At 41.8% G+C, this 17,444-nt stretch overlaps 1 protein-coding gene across 1 annotated transcript in view; it reads right to left on the reverse strand.

The window, feature by feature from the left end:
• trio (trio Rho guanine nucleotide exchange factor) overlaps nucleotides 1–17,444 on the reverse strand; it is a 323,028-nt gene that overhangs the window by 262,291 nt on the left and 43,293 nt on the right. Inside the window, exon 2 of the mRNA XM_087346228.1 lies at nucleotides 10,292–10,360. The gene's annotated coding sequence lies outside the window, so the exon portion shown is untranslated. The remainder of the gene's footprint in view (nucleotides 1–10,291; nucleotides 10,361–17,444) is intronic.

Genomic DNA, 17,444 nt, shown 5'->3' on the forward strand with positions numbered 1-17,444 from the left:
AGACCACCGGATCTTATTATTATTTAGTGTTCTGTCTGACGACAGGTCCATATGAACAGGATCCTTCCATCCTTTTCTCGGACTGGGACCTGTTCATATACGTTCTTGGCAGATGATCCAGAAGTGGTTTGCCATTGCCTTCTTCTGTGTGTGAATGGAGTAATTGTTGTGATTCCACGGAGGAAAACTCCGTGTTGCCTAGACCACGGCCTTGCCCAACACAAGTTATAAATTCGGGCACCGCCGGGAATCGAACCCGAGACCCCCAGAATTACAAGCCCAGCGTTCTAACCGCTAGACCACCGAGGCGCTACCAAGGTGATAAACGTCAGTAGATAAGTGGAAGAGATCTTTGTGTTTCTAAAGCCGATGGCTCCATAAATACAACGCCATCATGAACAACATTACTTCGAGTCCAAGCATTGTTTGTGTTTTATGAGCCAAGGAAATTATTCGCTTGTCGCGACTGGCAAAGTTTGCACTTTCCAGCAGCGCTGAAGAGGCCGACTTAATTTCCTGTGTTTTACTCGCTGTACTCTTGTGGATACGACCTTCTTCTTTTGTCATTTGTTATTAGTAACTTCACAGCAGCGCCGTCGGAGATCACTGTAGTACAAATAATCCCAAAGTCTGTGACGTGGTTACTATGGAAACGAGTTATATGCGACATCGCTCAGTTTCCCAAATAAAGCCCACGACCGAAAAAGACCGAAGATACAGGACCTACAAGAGGGAATAGATCGCTTCCAGACCAACGCAGTAAGAGTTCAACTACAGCTTTGAACCGGTATCTACAACTACATGGTCCACTCTACTAAAATAGGTAAGCTGCTTAAGACACATTCCATTATTTGGCGAAGTCCGCAACACACATTAGCATTCTTATCCATTAGTTTCGAACACTCAAGGAGAACCACCTGAAGATGACCAATTATGGTCGAAACACGTAGTGGATCTTAATAAACAATGGAACTATAATAAATAATTGTTGTGTGGACGGACTGTCGACAACTAACGTCGAACTTCACACGATAATTACCAGTTTCCAAATAAATATTTCATCAACAGAAGACGAACATCACGCGTCACGGCCATATTTAATAAGTTTAATCAAAATAATTTTCACACTTACCAATCGACAGCCCGCGCGTTAGTGCACAATATAGTCTTGCAGCTGGCTACGTGAGTTTCGGAGGCACATATCGCTTCCATCTTCAGGTCTTTCACCCTGAACATGGGATACCAGTTTCCAAATAAATATTTCATCAACAGAAGACGAACATCACGCGTCACGGCCATATTTAATAAGTTTAATCAAAATAATTTCCTAAATGTAAACAAGTTCGGACGTTCACTGAAATAAAATAAATTAAAACAACTGAACCTGAATATCACACTTACCAATCGACAGCTCACGCGTTAGTGAACAATATAGTCTTGCAGCTGGCTACGTGAGTTTCGGAGGCGCATATCGCTTCCATCTTCAGGTCTTCCACCCTGAACATGGGAGCGATATGTTGTTGCGAAGCGTTAGTAATAACTTACAAAACCAGACGGCGCCATAAGTCAGAAGAGACGATCACAGCGGTAGCGCCCTCTTTAACTTCCTTTCAAGTCAAAATATTCTCCTTGGCATTCCGCTTTTTAAACATTTAATAGGCTTATATAAAAGCTGTCAAAGTTTCAATTTTTCTCGCTCTCGTGGGTTTTGCAGGATGATTTATGCTTTAAATAGATGCAAAAATTTAATCTAACATATTAATATTTATGAAATTTGTAGCCTTACGGGTTGCCCAATTTTTTTGGACATAACAGGCTCCCCTCCTATAAGGGTGTTCTGGCAATATATTATAATTTTTACGATAAAGTATTAAGCAATGGCTATTTATCAGAGACTGTGGAAACGGTACAGTCTGCAAATACGAAGACCCACAGACAACCTGAAAGCACCTGTTTCAACGAAGTAATTAATGCAGGCCGGATTGTCCCTTTCCTTAAGAACCAGTTCAAAGACTCGGACGCCAATGAAACTGGCACAGAACTTGGCGACAGATGTAACTCATATCGGCATAAAACCCGCGCAGTAGCAATGCCTGATTATGGTTCAATTCAATTAATTTATATACGTGTTTGCCAACAGCAAGAAGCCAATAACAGGCAAACACAGATAATACATACAATAATAATGAAATAATAATGGATAATAGTAAACAAACGGATTAACTAAACTTATACATGTACAGTATTAAATGTAACTGCTAAGTACAGGCAAACCCAAAATAGAAACAATATTAATACAGAGCAAAAAATGAAGAAATATAAATAATCCACCTAGGGAACACTAATATAATTGTAAAATTTTAAAGAATATAAAAAAAAACAGACAACCTATCTAGATCATTTCCCTTGTTGAGAACGTTCGCTCAAGGGAGACAATGTTTATGCTAAATACGTCCAAAGATTTACATACGTCATTTGCAGCGATGACGCACCTCGCTGAAGGACTATGTCTTAGCGCACTGTTCACACTAAAAGTATAAAATTCTCTTATTTGCCTCGCCGGCACACGTAAACCAACAGCGTCCATAATGGAATTGCAATTTAAAGACATTAACAAGAAATAACGCATCGAGATGTCACCGTCTGGAATAAAGTGTTCTAAAATTTAAAGTAGATAAGATCAATTCATATTTTCGTGGGATATTAAACTGAAAAAAAATCGGTAATTGCACAAACTGGCAAATTTCCTTTAAAGATGACAATAATAACCGTACATACACGTACGTGGCAAATGTATTCAGTACCTTACAAAAACAAGAAAACCTATAATTCGTCTCCATTACTTTATCAGCCAAACCTCAAATTCCTTGCGGATGTCATAAAAACCATAACATTCTTCCTTTACAAGATACGTACAGTGCGTTATCCGGGTAACTGACCGAAGTAACCACCGACTCTGTTCTTCAAACTCTCGTCAACTCAACATTTAATACTGACCTCTATTTTATTACGAACAATGCCATAAAGCCTGTATGAAATTAATCAGCTTAAATAAAGTAAGAACGTCCTTAGCCTACGCTGTCAAGTTCTACGTCGAGTTCTACGCTCCGCTGTGCCATCATCCAGTCGTGCTTACAATATCAAAAGTGGAATAACAAGCAAGTAATTTAAACATACTTTTATTATAACCCTTGGTTGCAAAAATAAGAAAACATGCCACTTAGAAGCAACGCTTTGGCAGCATCAAAAACTGCATACCGATGTGTTTCGTCATTGTTCGCCCCTTAAATCATCTTTGCAGCCTTCGACTTACTTCCTCATCACTTATCTCCGTCACGAACTACTTAAGCGACGTTTCGTTATCACCGTTTACTTCGCAATTCTATTTACAAACTGGACACGGATTTAAAAAAAAGGTGGTTGTCTTCTGGGATGCTGTATCGTGTAGTCTGCTTACTTCCGCCATCATCAGGACGAAATATCACGAATTAAATAACTGGCGCTTTTATTATTTATTATTTATTTAGTGTTCTGTCTGACGACAGGTCCATATGAACAGGATCCTTCCATCCTTTTCTCGGACTGGGACCTGTTCATATACGTTCTTGGCAGATGATCCAGAAGTGGTTTGCCATTGCCTTCTTCTGTGTGTGAATGGAGTAATTGTTGGGATGCCACGGAGGAAACCTCCGTGTTGCCTAGACCACGGCCTTGCCCAACACAAGTTATAAATTCGGGCACCGCCGGGAATCGAACCCGAGACCCCATGATTACAAGGCCAGCGTTCTAACCGCTAGACCACCTCATCTTATTATTATTTAGTGTTCTGTCTGACGACAGGTCCATATGAACAGGATCCTTCCATCCTTTTCTCGGACTGGGACCTGTTCATATACGTTCTTGGCAGATGATCCAGAAGTGGTTTGCCATTGCCTTCTTCTGTGTGTGAATGGAGTAATTGTTGGGATGCCACGGAGGAAAACTCCGTGTTGCCTAGACCACGGCCTTGCCCAACACAAGTTATAAATTCGGGCACCGCCGGCAATCGAACCCGAGACCCCAGGGTTACAAGGCCAGCGTTCTAACCGCTAGACCACCTCATCTTATTATTATTTAGTGTTCTGTCTGACGACAGGTCCATATGAACAGGATCCTTCCATCCTTTTCTCGGACTGGGACCTGTTCATATACGTTCTTGGCAGATGATCCAGAAGTGGTTTGCCATTGCCTTCTTCTGTGTGTGAATGGAGTAATTGTTGGGATGCAACGGAGGAAAACTCCCAAGAGTAGGCCAACTGTCATAACGTTTACCGGCGTTTCAGAGGTGATTACTGCCTCCATCGTCAAGGCAATCACTTCTAAAACGTCGGTGAACTTCTGTCAGACTACACGGCGTAACATCCAACAAGTAAATATTCTTCATACTTACCGCCGTGAGAACCTGATATCTCACCATACAGTTATGGTCGGTGTGTCTCAAGTATAACCTCGAAGTGAATGTTTGTAAAAAAAAAATAAACATATATATTCTGTGCGAAAACTGTCAATTATTGACGCCAGCATCCGCGCATCTGCATTCACGATAATCGATTTAACGATGTCCCTCCATAACCCTTCGGTCCGAACTCAACACAAGTTTAGTTCCATCTTCTTTCCGTCTTTCCAACTTCAACTTCCATCCACTACGCCTTTTTTTTCCGTAAAGAATTCCTTTCCATCTGTTCACACCGCATACATTTCCATTACTGTACCACGCTGTTCGTTGCTTTATCCCTTTGTGTGTGTTCGTATCTTTCCTTTGTCTTCCTGGCACAAAAAGCTATCCCCTCTGGTACTAACCTAACCCACCGAAATAAATCCAACGACAATTTCTTCTCTTTTAGTTTATTTTTTCCTCCTTTCGACTTAAGTCTGTATCGTTCTTATTGGTCTACTTGGCTTCCTTTTGTCTCAGCTTTCCGTTAACAGTAAGCTGTACCGAAGAGCCTCTCGTCCGTGAACATTACAAACAACCTAGCACAATATCTACTGAGGGCCTGTTAAGTTTCCGCCCACACTTATGCTATTCACACGAATCGCATTTCGCTTCATATGAACGCCATGAACCAGGGTCCTCAGCTACTAAACAAATCCCCCGCCTTTTATGGAACCCCAAGGTTAATTACGCCCACCGCGTTAGTAACACCACATCACTAATCAATATCCTAAGCCACATTAACCCAGCTCATATATATTCACATTTCAATTCCTTAAAATAGATTTCACTAACCCTCCCGCCTACGATCAGGTCCACCAAATATTTTCTTCTCATCAATTTTACGATTTCCTGCGTGGAATTTGGTATAATGCTAGCATTTTTAAGCGAGGGGGGGGGGGGGGTCTTAGCCCCCCATCCCAACCTCCAAACCTGGTGGACAACGCCTTGTCGGATGTTCACAGCTACCTTCCGGGGAGGTCCCATCCGAAACCTAAGTACGTGCCATGCCGCGGTGATGAAGGACCCACTCTCGATTATAAAACCCGAAAGAATACTTAATATCAAGCCCTTCAAATGTCTATCACTGTCAGTAACATCTACAGCATCGACCGCGTATCTTAAGTGCCACCACACCGGAAGGAAATGTCCGGTCTGGTTAAAACTTCCCAATTCAATCAGCACGTAATTCATCACGCAGACATTTCAGTTTCGGCACTGCGATAATTCGTACCCTTCGACATGACAGCGTTTGACAGGCCTGCCATCAAAATATGGCACGTCTCACACACGTCAGCCGAGCTATAGCAAGAACGTCATTTAACCCTTCGAAAGCGAAGGACACTGGCTATTTATATTACTGAGCATATTCCGTCTGGATGATATTTCCCGGTCCATTGTCTTCGAAATTGTAAATCTGAAGGCAATAGTGTGTTCGTGTTTCAGAATATAAAATGCAAACAGAATAACTCAGTTTGCACAGCTTCCATTTTCTCGGCAGCATCAAAATGGAGCCTTGATTTCTGGTCCTTGAAAGATACGAAGGTCGGACTTGCGCTGGGCTAACCAGTCCCTCGAGAACTTGTGAAGCACTGTCAGCCGTCTGACGCCTTGAGCTCGCTTTCATAAACCCCTCTACGTTTTTACCTTTGTACGTTTGGGAAAGCGAAGGAAATTTGAATATCTTATTTCTGTATTTATCGGCAGAGACGTTTGAACCCATTTGTTTGGAGAGCCGCGGGGTTTTTCATCATCTTAGTTTTCCGGTGTATCACCACGATTCCGCAGTTCGAAGCTTCGACTGTGGCATTCCGTAAATCTTAAACAGTGCGATGCTAAGTAGTGATCACTTAAGAAAGTACATACAAACACACGCATTTCTGTTGATAAAAATGGGGCAGGGAGCAAGGTGATGGCAATGATTAATATTTATCCTGAGATTCACATGAAATCCCTAAATACACTCTGAGCAAAATTAAGAGTTACTGATTGTTAAAGCAGGTGGTATTTACAGTAACCACTGGGTTTCAAAGAGTCAACATTAGTATTCGATACAGTGTCACACACAAAAAACCTATAAACCAAGGACGTCATCTAAATCAGTGGTATTCAACCTTTTTTTGTTCGCGTACCCCCAGATATAATTTCTCTTGAACTTTGTACCACCAAAGTTGTTGGTGTATAATTCAAGTTGTACATAGTATATAATCTACATCTAAAATAAATTAAATAAATTACATTACTGATTATTCAGTGTTTATCATAAAATAATATATATATTTTTTAAATTTCACGTACCCCCTAAGATGTCTTCGTGTACCCCCAGATATAATTTCTCTTCAATTCTGTACCCCCAAAGTTGTTGGTGTATAATTCAAGTTATACATAGTATATAATATACATCTAAAATAAATTAAATAAATTACATTACTGATTATTCAGTGTTCATCATAAAATAATATTTTTTTTTAAATTTCACGTACCCCCGGGGGGTACGCGTACCCCAGGTTGAATACCACTGATCTAAATCAATTATACCCCCACCCTGCTTCCTTAGGACATTTTATGTTAGGCTTTATGCTTACCAGGAACTTAAATTTCCTTGTTCAACAAGCCTAATGCTCAATTTTACATTAAATATATAATATTCGTGTTCCAGAAACACAGATAAATGTACTAAACATCTAAAACATACCAAAATGTTAAATATACACACTGACATTAAAATAAACGTAGAATGAATAAAGAAAGTAAATAACCAGAAAAATAATAATTTAAAAGTGACAAAAAGGTAATTTAGCGATCATTCGGCAATGTCTGCCTGCGAGTACTCTCTTCAACGGAAAAAACACACGTTTCGAAGCAAAACTGATTTTGGTCCACGAATTATGGCTCTCCGCCTCTCGTAGCCTGCAAAAACGAACCGATCCTAACATCACGATCAATTCTGCGAAGTCTTGGAGAGACACTTCCTGCCCAGACTGTACATGCGCTCTTTTACTTATCTCCGATGCAGGTGCGAATAATCATTGAGCACAAACTGCAATTCTATCGACCGCTACTACAGTTTTATGCACATCTACAGCGTGTGCAGAGAGCGGTCGACAGGGGTTGTGTCGTTTCGCCTGCACCCTCACTGCGAACCGTATTGATTGCTCAAGCGCTCCCTACAGACACAGTGACCACATAAACGACGCACGGTTTGTTCACCGTTCCTGCGTCTTCGTCAGCGGGAATTAAACTTCATACGCTTTATCCAGCTTTTATTTTGATCGCAGAAATGTGAACTCAAGGCCGCGCTATGAAGACGCATAGGGAAAGAATGAGGTGCATCTCAAAGCATTCTAGACCTTGGCCAAAGATGGAAGTGCACGGTCAGACTCACCCTCTGGTCGCTTTACCCCAGTATCCAATGGGCCCCAGAGGACGTCTGGATAAAATAAAAAAATAAATAAATAAAGCTAAATATTACGCCCGCGACGCGAATTAAAACCAAGTAGTCAGGAGACAGTAAACGTTTAATAATAATAAAAAAAAACCACACACACACACACACACACACACACTAGAATTAATTTTGAACTCGTAAAAACTTCTTGCATACATTATTCACTGTATCATATTTCGTCAAGAAGAGGATACTTCTCACTAGCAAGTTGGGCTTGGAGATGAAGAAGAGACTAGTGAAGTGTTACGTATGGAGCAGAGACTTGGACACTCAGGAAGAAGGAACAGAAATACCTGGAGAGTTTTGAAATGTGGTGTTGGAGAAGAATAGAGAAGATCAGGTGGACGGATCGAGTGACCAACGAAGAAGTATTGAGGAGAGTCAACGAGCAAAGAAACATTCTGCAGGCGATTACACGAAGGAAAGCTAACTGGCTGGGACATATTATGAGAAGGAATGGATTAATGAGTGATATCATCGAAGGCCAGGTTGAAGGAAAGAGAGGACTAGGAAGAAGACTGATACAGCTAACCGACGACCTTAAACAAGGAAAGAAGATGACGTTCCAGGAATTAAAGCGAGAAGCCGAGAATAGGGAAAACTGGAGAGCTCTTTTTGGGCAGAGCAATGGACCTATCGTAAGACACAACACTTAATAATAATAATATTTTCATCATGGCGGACGTAATTTTAACGTAAATTCCTTCCCTAAGTAAAACGTAGGCGCATGTAAGATTTAATGTAATAAAGCAAAGTTTGTAGAGATGCGGCAGACAAGAGTTCATAAGCACGGGCCTATTAGGCAACAAGCCTACTAATCAAGAAACAGTGAGCTCGAGATTGCGTTCATCTACCGAAACTTAATTTTCAACAGACAACATACCAAAACAGACAGCACAGTGAAATGCTACATCAATTTATTTACAACTCCCCGAAGCGCAGTGCATTCTCGTTGACGTCAGTCAGTGAACACACGTGTTGCATTTTAATGACACAAATATATGAAATTGCTGTGTGACTGTTACCACTCTGATATCTGCAAAACGTCACTCAGAACGCCGCCTATGACTGCTTAGCCCCACCGAGGAGGCTCGTTATTCGTCTGTTTTTTAACATAACAGTCTCTTTAATTTTTTTACTTTGCAGGATGATACAAAACGTTCACCCACACAAAATCATGTTAAGCACGACGTACATATACAGAACAACTTCGAATACGATATTAAAAAAATACAATAAAATCTGGAAGAAAACATCATTTGAAATCTGATAAACATCTGACTAAAAAGTTGCATTTAAGAAATTATATTTAAGTTTATATAATTTTATACACCTGAAGATGGTTCTTTTAGAACTGAAACATGTCGTGTAAAAAAAGTGATGTTCTAATGTAAATCGAACATTTCGATAGACAATATCATTTAATATATTTTAAATATTTAAATGTTAATTATGATAATATTTTAATATTTAATAGGAATTTTATTGTGATTAGACTGACAAGATTTAAACAAATATATATTTATCACAATATGACGCAACTTTATCATCTCATGTCTCTTTAAGTAAGTGAAAATTATTTCAACTCGGAAAACGTAATTATAGCAGTAGATCTGTAAATAAATTAGAAAAAAAAACAGGCAGAAAATGTCGAGCACGTAAAGATGACTCGTGGAAGGCCATCTCGAAAAATCATCACACTTCGAAATGCACCAAAAACACAGCAAGGCAAAGTTCGAACGTATCTTTTTTTTATTATTCACTCAAGTCGTTAGCACCTGTTGCAATGCGCGTTGCTTCCACCTTTTCGGGCGTAAAAAATTTAAACCTTACGTGAATGAAACAAATACTATGTCATATATGGAGTACTTCTTTTCATTCATGTCGCCACGGACAACGTGTTTAATCACCGAACAAAATCCAAGACACAGCAGTGGGGTAAGACACCACACACATACTGGAGTTTAATCAAAATAATGTTTCTGCACACTAAGTGCAATCGACATACACGACACATTCTGCTAGAGGAAATGAGAACCTCAATAACAGAAGAAAATTTTTATCCTCGGACCTTCCAAACGCAGAACGTAAATAAATAAAAATGTGAACATTTATTCTACCTAACAATATCACTCTACGCTTTGATAAAACCATAAATAAACACTGTCGTTGAAGACTGTGGCAACCATCTCAGCAAAACAAAAGAATAAAACAGATCGATAATAACAGTCTACCACTCGACACCCTCTTCACTATCCCATGAAAACAGAAATTTATATTGATTCAACTTCAAAGACAAAACTAAGTCAAAAGCTAATCAAACACATATACCCTGATCGTCTGTCAAGAGAAAATGCATACAGACTTACCCTACGTTCCTTGATCCACGAACGTGTTGTCAAGCTCGACACGTTTCTGCATGTGGCTGTCGGGGATTCCTGTAAAACACATCACAGTGACAGATTAGAAACGCCAAGACCATCTTAGAATAAACGTGAGGAGAATGAAACTTCGTGTATTGAAAAGTAGCCTAATACAATTTATTACAGCAAAATGTTTGCAGTTCGCAATGAAAGAAACGTTATAAAAATTATTTATAAAGTAAATTAAACTTTAAAAAAAAACCTTCACGGCGACTGGAACCATGTTAATGCCAAACGCACGAAGAAGACGCCGACTGTCTGGCTCCAGACTCCCGCTGATCGCGGACTCCGCCAAAACCCACCAGAGTCTTTCATTCTTTCTTGTTTCCAGAGTCGCCACTGTCAGAACTTAATTTCAATTCTCCGCATTGCACGTGGCTTATTCATCGCACTGATGACGGAGGCAGCAGGCCCGTCTCAAACGACAGTCAATATCTACCAGACTACACGGAGCTACATCCCAGAAGAAATCCAGCTGCATCCTCGTCGCAACTGAAGCCTCAAATCTCATCAGTATAAAACGTAAATAGCCGTTTAAAACCGAAGCTCGCCTAAAACTCACATAGTAGCAATATTGAGGCAGAAGATTTCCGTCTTGTGGGTTGTTGCGCTGTGTAGTCTGGTCGATGTTTACCAACGTTTCAGAGGTCATACTGCCTCCGTCATCAGAGTATGAAGATTTCTGCCTTTGGGTTGTTGCGCTGTAGAGTCTGGTCAATGTATACCAACGTTTCAGAGGTCATACTGCCTCCGTCATCAGGGCGATGAGTATGAAGATTTCTGTCTTCTGGGTTGTTGCGCTGTGTAGTCTGTTCGATGTTAACCAACGTTTCAGAGGTCATACTGCCTCCGTCATCAGGGCGTTGGTTAATATCGACCAGACTACACAGCGCAACAATCCAGAAGACGGAAATCTTCATACTCATCGCCCTGATGACGGAGGCAGTATGACCTCTGAAACGTTGGTTAATATCGACCAGACTACACAGCGCAACAACCCAGCAGACAGAAATCTTCATACTCTGATGACGGAGGCAGTATGACCTCTGAAACGTTGGTTAACATCGACCAGACTACACAGCGCAACAACCCAGAAGACAGAAATCTTCATACTCTGATGACGGAGGCAGTATGACCTCTGAAACGTTGGTTAATATCGACCAGACTACACAGCGCAACAACCCAGCAGACAGAAATCTTCATACTCTGATGACGGAGGCAGTATGACCTCTGAAACGTTGGTTAACATCGACCAGACTACACAGCGCAACAACCCAGAAGACAGAAATCTTCATACTCTGATGACGGAGGCAGTATGACCTCTGAAACGTTGGTTAATATCGACCAGACTACACAGCGCAACAATCCAGAAGACGGAAATCTTCATACTCATCGCCCTGATGACGGAGGCAGTATGACCTCTGAAACGTTGGTTAATATCGACCAGACTACACAGCGCAACAACCCAGCAGACAGAAATCTTCATACTCTGATGACGGAGGCAGTATGACCTCTGAAACGTTGGTTAACATCGACCAGACTACACAGCGCAACAACCCAGAAGACAGAAATCTTCATACTCTGATGACGGAGGCAGTATGACCTCTGAAACGTTGGTTAATATCGACCAGACTACACAGCGCAACAACCCAGCTGACAGAAATCTTCATACTCTGATGACGGAGGCAGTATGACCTCTGAAACGTTGGTTAACATCGACCAGACTACACAGCGCAACAACCCAGAAGACGGAAATCTTCATACTCTGATGACGGAGGCAGTATGACCTCTGAAACGTTGGTTAACATCGACCAGACTACACAGCGCAACAACCCAGAAGACAGAAATCTTCATACTCTGATGACGGAGGCAGTATGACCTCTGAAACGTTGGTTAATATCGACCAGACTACACAGCGCAACAACCCAGCAGACAGAAATCTTCATACTCTGATGACGGAGGCAGTATGACCTCTGAAACGTTGGTTAACATCGACCAGACTACACAGCGCAACAACCCAGAAGACAGAAATCTTCATACTCTGATGACGGAGGCAGTATGACCTCTGAAACGTTGGTTAACATCGACCAGACTACACAGCGCAACAACCCAGAAGACAGAAATCTTCATACTCTGATGACGGAGGCAGTATGACCTCTGAAACGTTGGTTAATATCGACCAGACTACACAGCGCAACAATCCAGAAGACGGAAATCTTCATACTCATCGCCCTGATGACGGAGGCAGTATGACCTCTGAAACGTTGGTTAATATCGACCAGACTACACAGCGCAACAACCCAGCAGACAGAAATCTTCATACTCTGATGACGGAGGCAGTATGACCTCTGAAACGTTGGTTAATATCGACCAGACTACACAGCGCAACAACCCAGCTGACAGAAATCTTCATACTCTGATGACGGAGGCAGTATGACCTCTGAAACGTTGGTTAACATCGACCAGACTACACAGCGCAACAACCCAGAAGACGGAAATCTTCATACTCTGATGACGGAGGCAGTATGACCTCTGAAACGTTGGTTAACATCGACCAGACTACACAGCGCAACAACCCAGAAGACAGAAATCTTCATACTCTGATGACGGAGGCAGTATGACCTCTGAAACTTTGGTTAATATCGACCAGACTACACAGCGCAACAACCCAGCAGACAGAAATCTTCATACTCTGATGACGGAGGCAGTATGACCTCTGAAACGTTGGTTAACATCGACCAGACTACACAGCGCAACAACCCAGAAGACAGAAATCTTCATACTCTGATGACGGAGGCAGTATGACCTCTGAAACGTTGGTTAATATCGACCAGACTACACAGCGCAACAACCCAGAAGACGGAAATCTTCATACTCTGATGACGGAGGCAGTATGACCTCTGAAACGTTGGTTAACATCGACCAGACTACACAGCGCAACAACCCAGAAGACAGAAATCTTCATACTCTGATTACGGAGGCAGTATGACCTCTGAAACGTTGGTTAACATCGACCAGACTACACAGCGCAACAACCCATAAGACAGAAATCTTCATACTCTGATGACGGAGGCAGTATGACCTCTGAAACGTTGGTTAACATCGACCAGACTACACAGCGCAACAACCCAGAAGACGGAAATCTTCATACTCACCGCTGTGAGAACCTCAAGTCTTACAATATTGAGGCAGTGTGTACAGCGCTCAGTTCACATTAATGTTTTTCTGAATGGCAGCGAATAAGATTCACGTGCATGAATGACTTATGAGCCACATAGGATCATGCAGTCAAACTTCATCCGTTATGGGATTCTGTTTCAGTCACGATAAAAATAATGGAGCACAAGTGTGTGAATACGTCTCTGAGCTTACAGAGAATTTTTATTTTCGCAACCTTCTTTCGTTTCCGTAACGTAATGACTCTGATATTTACAGTTGGAAGGGTTGTATATTTCTCATCTGAACACACAGACACCCCACGGTAAAAATCGCGAAGTGTGAGGAGCAGCATGCGTAATAAGCTTTACAGCAAGAATGGTCTGTCACACTGAATAAACCCTAACATTTAAGGCAGCGCAGACACCAGGGGTATCCAATCCCGAATATCCAATAATACCGTCTTCTGAGATACGTCGTGCAGTCTGGAAGGGCGTCGAATTGACGGAATCACTAATCACGACCGAAACGTCGGTAAATTTCCACCAGACAACGCGGCGTAACACCCCAGAAGACAACCATCTTCAACGATTCTTCGAGTTTATAAAGTGGAATAAACCCCTGATTGGCAGTGAGAGGAATACTATTTCGTTCAATGACAAAAACGTAATCAATAAAAGTTGTTTGTTTTGTCGGATGAATGTCCTGGTATGAGAAAGTGTTAACACTACCCTGAAAGGCGGAATTTCGCCATAAACCACGTCTGACACAAATCGATCGAGTGTTGGCTTAGATATGGCCGTAAGGACAACGTACCTGTACAAATGATATGCACAGAAGTGGAGCCATGATTAATTCCTATACGCAGCAGTGCAATGAATGATTCACTCTTTCTCCGTTTACAGTACGAATAAAATTTGTTCCTGATGCGCGTATAAACTTTCCTGCAGTTGTTTGTGTAATTTCCGACAAGACTCGCTAGGAATGGGACAACCTACACTGTTACGATATTTACACATAAGTAGTTTACTAAACTCCAGGAACGTTGCTGAGCTACGCACACACTTTCAACAAGAATAAAATTAATTTAAAATTAAATAATAATCCCAAAGAGCCCAGTGATATAACATATTTAATAACCAACATCAGCTCTAAGCATAAGAAAGCTTCGTTTATATAAGAACAGCCTATGTCCTTCGTAGGGTAGTTTTATGATATATAGGGCGGAATATCATAACACCAGAATTTACATATGCTGACCGATACCTTCGGTGTATTTCCTCAAATGCCCCAATCCGAATTCGAACCTGCGATATCAAATGTTCGAACGGTCCAACACCGTACACGTCTTAGTACTGGCAGCCACTATGATAGGCGAACAAATAAATGTCCCGTTTAAGGCGACAGTATTCTGGGCTGAGTCCCCGTTTTGTCTGCCAACGTTTCAGAGGTACCTGCTGCCTCCATCATCAGAGCACCGATCGCCCTGATGATAAAGGTGTTGCAGACTTCTACCAGACTATCCCAAAAGACAGTCATCTTCAAACTGTGTGTAAATACATCTTTAATGCGCTTAATGACTAATTGTGCAAAAAAAAAAAGACAGCTCCCGGAGAAGAGTAGTAATTGTCGAGGAACACAAAGCACGAGAGTTTCGAGTTACTGCCATTAGAGCAATCTGGGAAAGTCCAGAACAATGGTAGATTCTAATTAGAGAGTATCACCACACACGCCGGCACAAACACACACGGAGGATTACCAGCACACAGACGGCATTCAACGTGTTTAGATAGGAATTAGAACAACGCCGTCACTTCGAGCTGGCAACCCTCAATTTATTAAGAAGAAACCGAAATCCTGCATCCTGTAATTTTCCCAGCAGATAAGATTGACATCTCTCTTCTCAGGTCAGAGCGAACGGGAAATTCGAATTACGGATTAAAAATGCGAGGATATCAAAGGCTGAAGCAGCTTCCCTAACCCAATCAACAGGTCATAGCAGATGAGATATGAAGCATGACACAGCTGCAACACGCATCTCACTAAAAACTAGACGAGATTTACTGAACACTCATTCATAACGGAGGCGTTATAACGGAAACGTACCAACTGCTGGCCTCAGCCTACAAAAAGTGACAGTGCGATTATGACAGTAAGTTCGGAGTATGACGAAACGAAGCTGTCGTGGTCTGTTGCTTAAGTCATTTGGTCGGACTGGAAAATGAGAGGAAACACTTATGAAAACCTCGTCCTGGGTAAAACCTATTTATCCGCATTATCGCGAGCGGCTCACTCACTACCCTGACGAAGGAGGCAGCAAGCACCTTCGGTGGCAAGGTATTTGAAAGATAAAACTCTCACAAAAGTTTGGTGGCTTCACGCACCAGACGTCTCTTAGCTGTGCGACAGGTGGCAGAGATCATGGGGGGGGATGGTTTGAAAGTACGTACGCCCGGTGTGTTTTTGTTCCAGTAGAAATTAATGGCGCGTATCGAAAAACGCTCACTCACTTCTGATAGGACAGATCTACAAATTCATTAAACGTTCGTGAAAGGAGTTAGTGTGACCTGACACTCTGACCCGACCTTTCATATTTTAAAACCGCTGTCTGGACGTCTCGAAACTGATGAAGCTGTGAACAGCAGATAAACGGGCGGATGGATGGATGGATGGATGCACCCACGGACGGATGGTTACACTAATAAATTTATGATACAGCATTTTAACCTTAAGCACGTGTGGCAGATTTCATTTATCTAGTAAATCCACCAGAACATACAACCGCCCAAAAAAAAAGAAGAATAAGAAGGAAGAGGAAAGAAAGAAAGAAAGAAAAAGAAGAAGGACATTTCAATTTCAACATGAAGACTGGGTCTCACCCACCCAACAGCATCTTCATCTTCTCCACAGCAGGACAGCGAAATGCGTTACGCCATACGACGCTACGCACGCAATAAGCCTGTAGGCCGGATCTGGGGATGATAACAGAAACAGCAAAAGTCTGAACCACTCTGCGTCACGCTGTCTTGCTTGTTGGCTTAGGGCCCAAGGACACAACATGCTGGGGTCAGGTCGGGATGAAAGGCGAGAGAGGGTGAACTTAACACGCACGGCAGATGACACACAACAGCTGTACTCGGAACACTGTTAACGCATCGCACAAAAACACGCGAGGAAGTACGAAAGGCCACGATCCCTTGAGCTACTCCACGATAGAAATGTCGAACATCACGATGCAGTGATTAAAAACTCTCTATCTGGGAGCTTCCGGGTGGAGTTTCGGCCCGAAAATCGGCCACCCGAACCAGTTTTCCTCAGGTTGGACAGTACAAACACAAGGCCATCCGTGTTCTTTTCAGTCGATCAATAACATCCAACATTACATAAACTGTGTACCTGAAACAGCGTCGTAAAATGAGCGAATCAATCAATCCAGAAACAAATTATCAGGAACTTTAAAGACTTTGAGATGACTTTCCATACTGCAAACAGTCGCCCGTTCTCTTGAAATCTACCAGCGCGCCTGGAATTCTTCAATAGACAACACCGCTCAACACATCTGCTGAAGAAGTGGCCGAAGGTTCACGGCGACTAAGAATATTCTAAGCATCCTGTTAACCGTAAGATACGTAAAGCAGCTGATTTGCACGCAATTTTACAGCAAAGTCTAAAGTACTCAGTTCTTTTAACATAAAAACATTATTGTTTCGTTTGCTATTAGTTACATGTCTGGAGTGCCTTAGGTATTTTATAAACTTTTTGAAAGTTTCCAAAGGATTTCATTACTAGATTATAACCTTACAGTACCTAAACATAACACTAAGAACACATGACAGATCTATGTATGACTAGAAATCTGTGCCACTGGAAAGCAGGTTTTACGACCTATTACCAAAAGATCTTTTTTTGAAAATGTTGAGGAGAGAACAGTTTTCGAGAATGC

The sequence above is a fragment of the Zootermopsis nevadensis genome, unplaced genomic scaffold (assembly GCF_977971745.1).
Source record: "Zootermopsis nevadensis isolate Lab colony 2312 unplaced genomic scaffold, Znev_1.0 Znev_ptg000010l, whole genome shotgun sequence".
Classification (NCBI taxonomy): Eukaryota; Metazoa; Arthropoda; class Insecta; order Blattodea; family Termopsidae; genus Zootermopsis; species Zootermopsis nevadensis.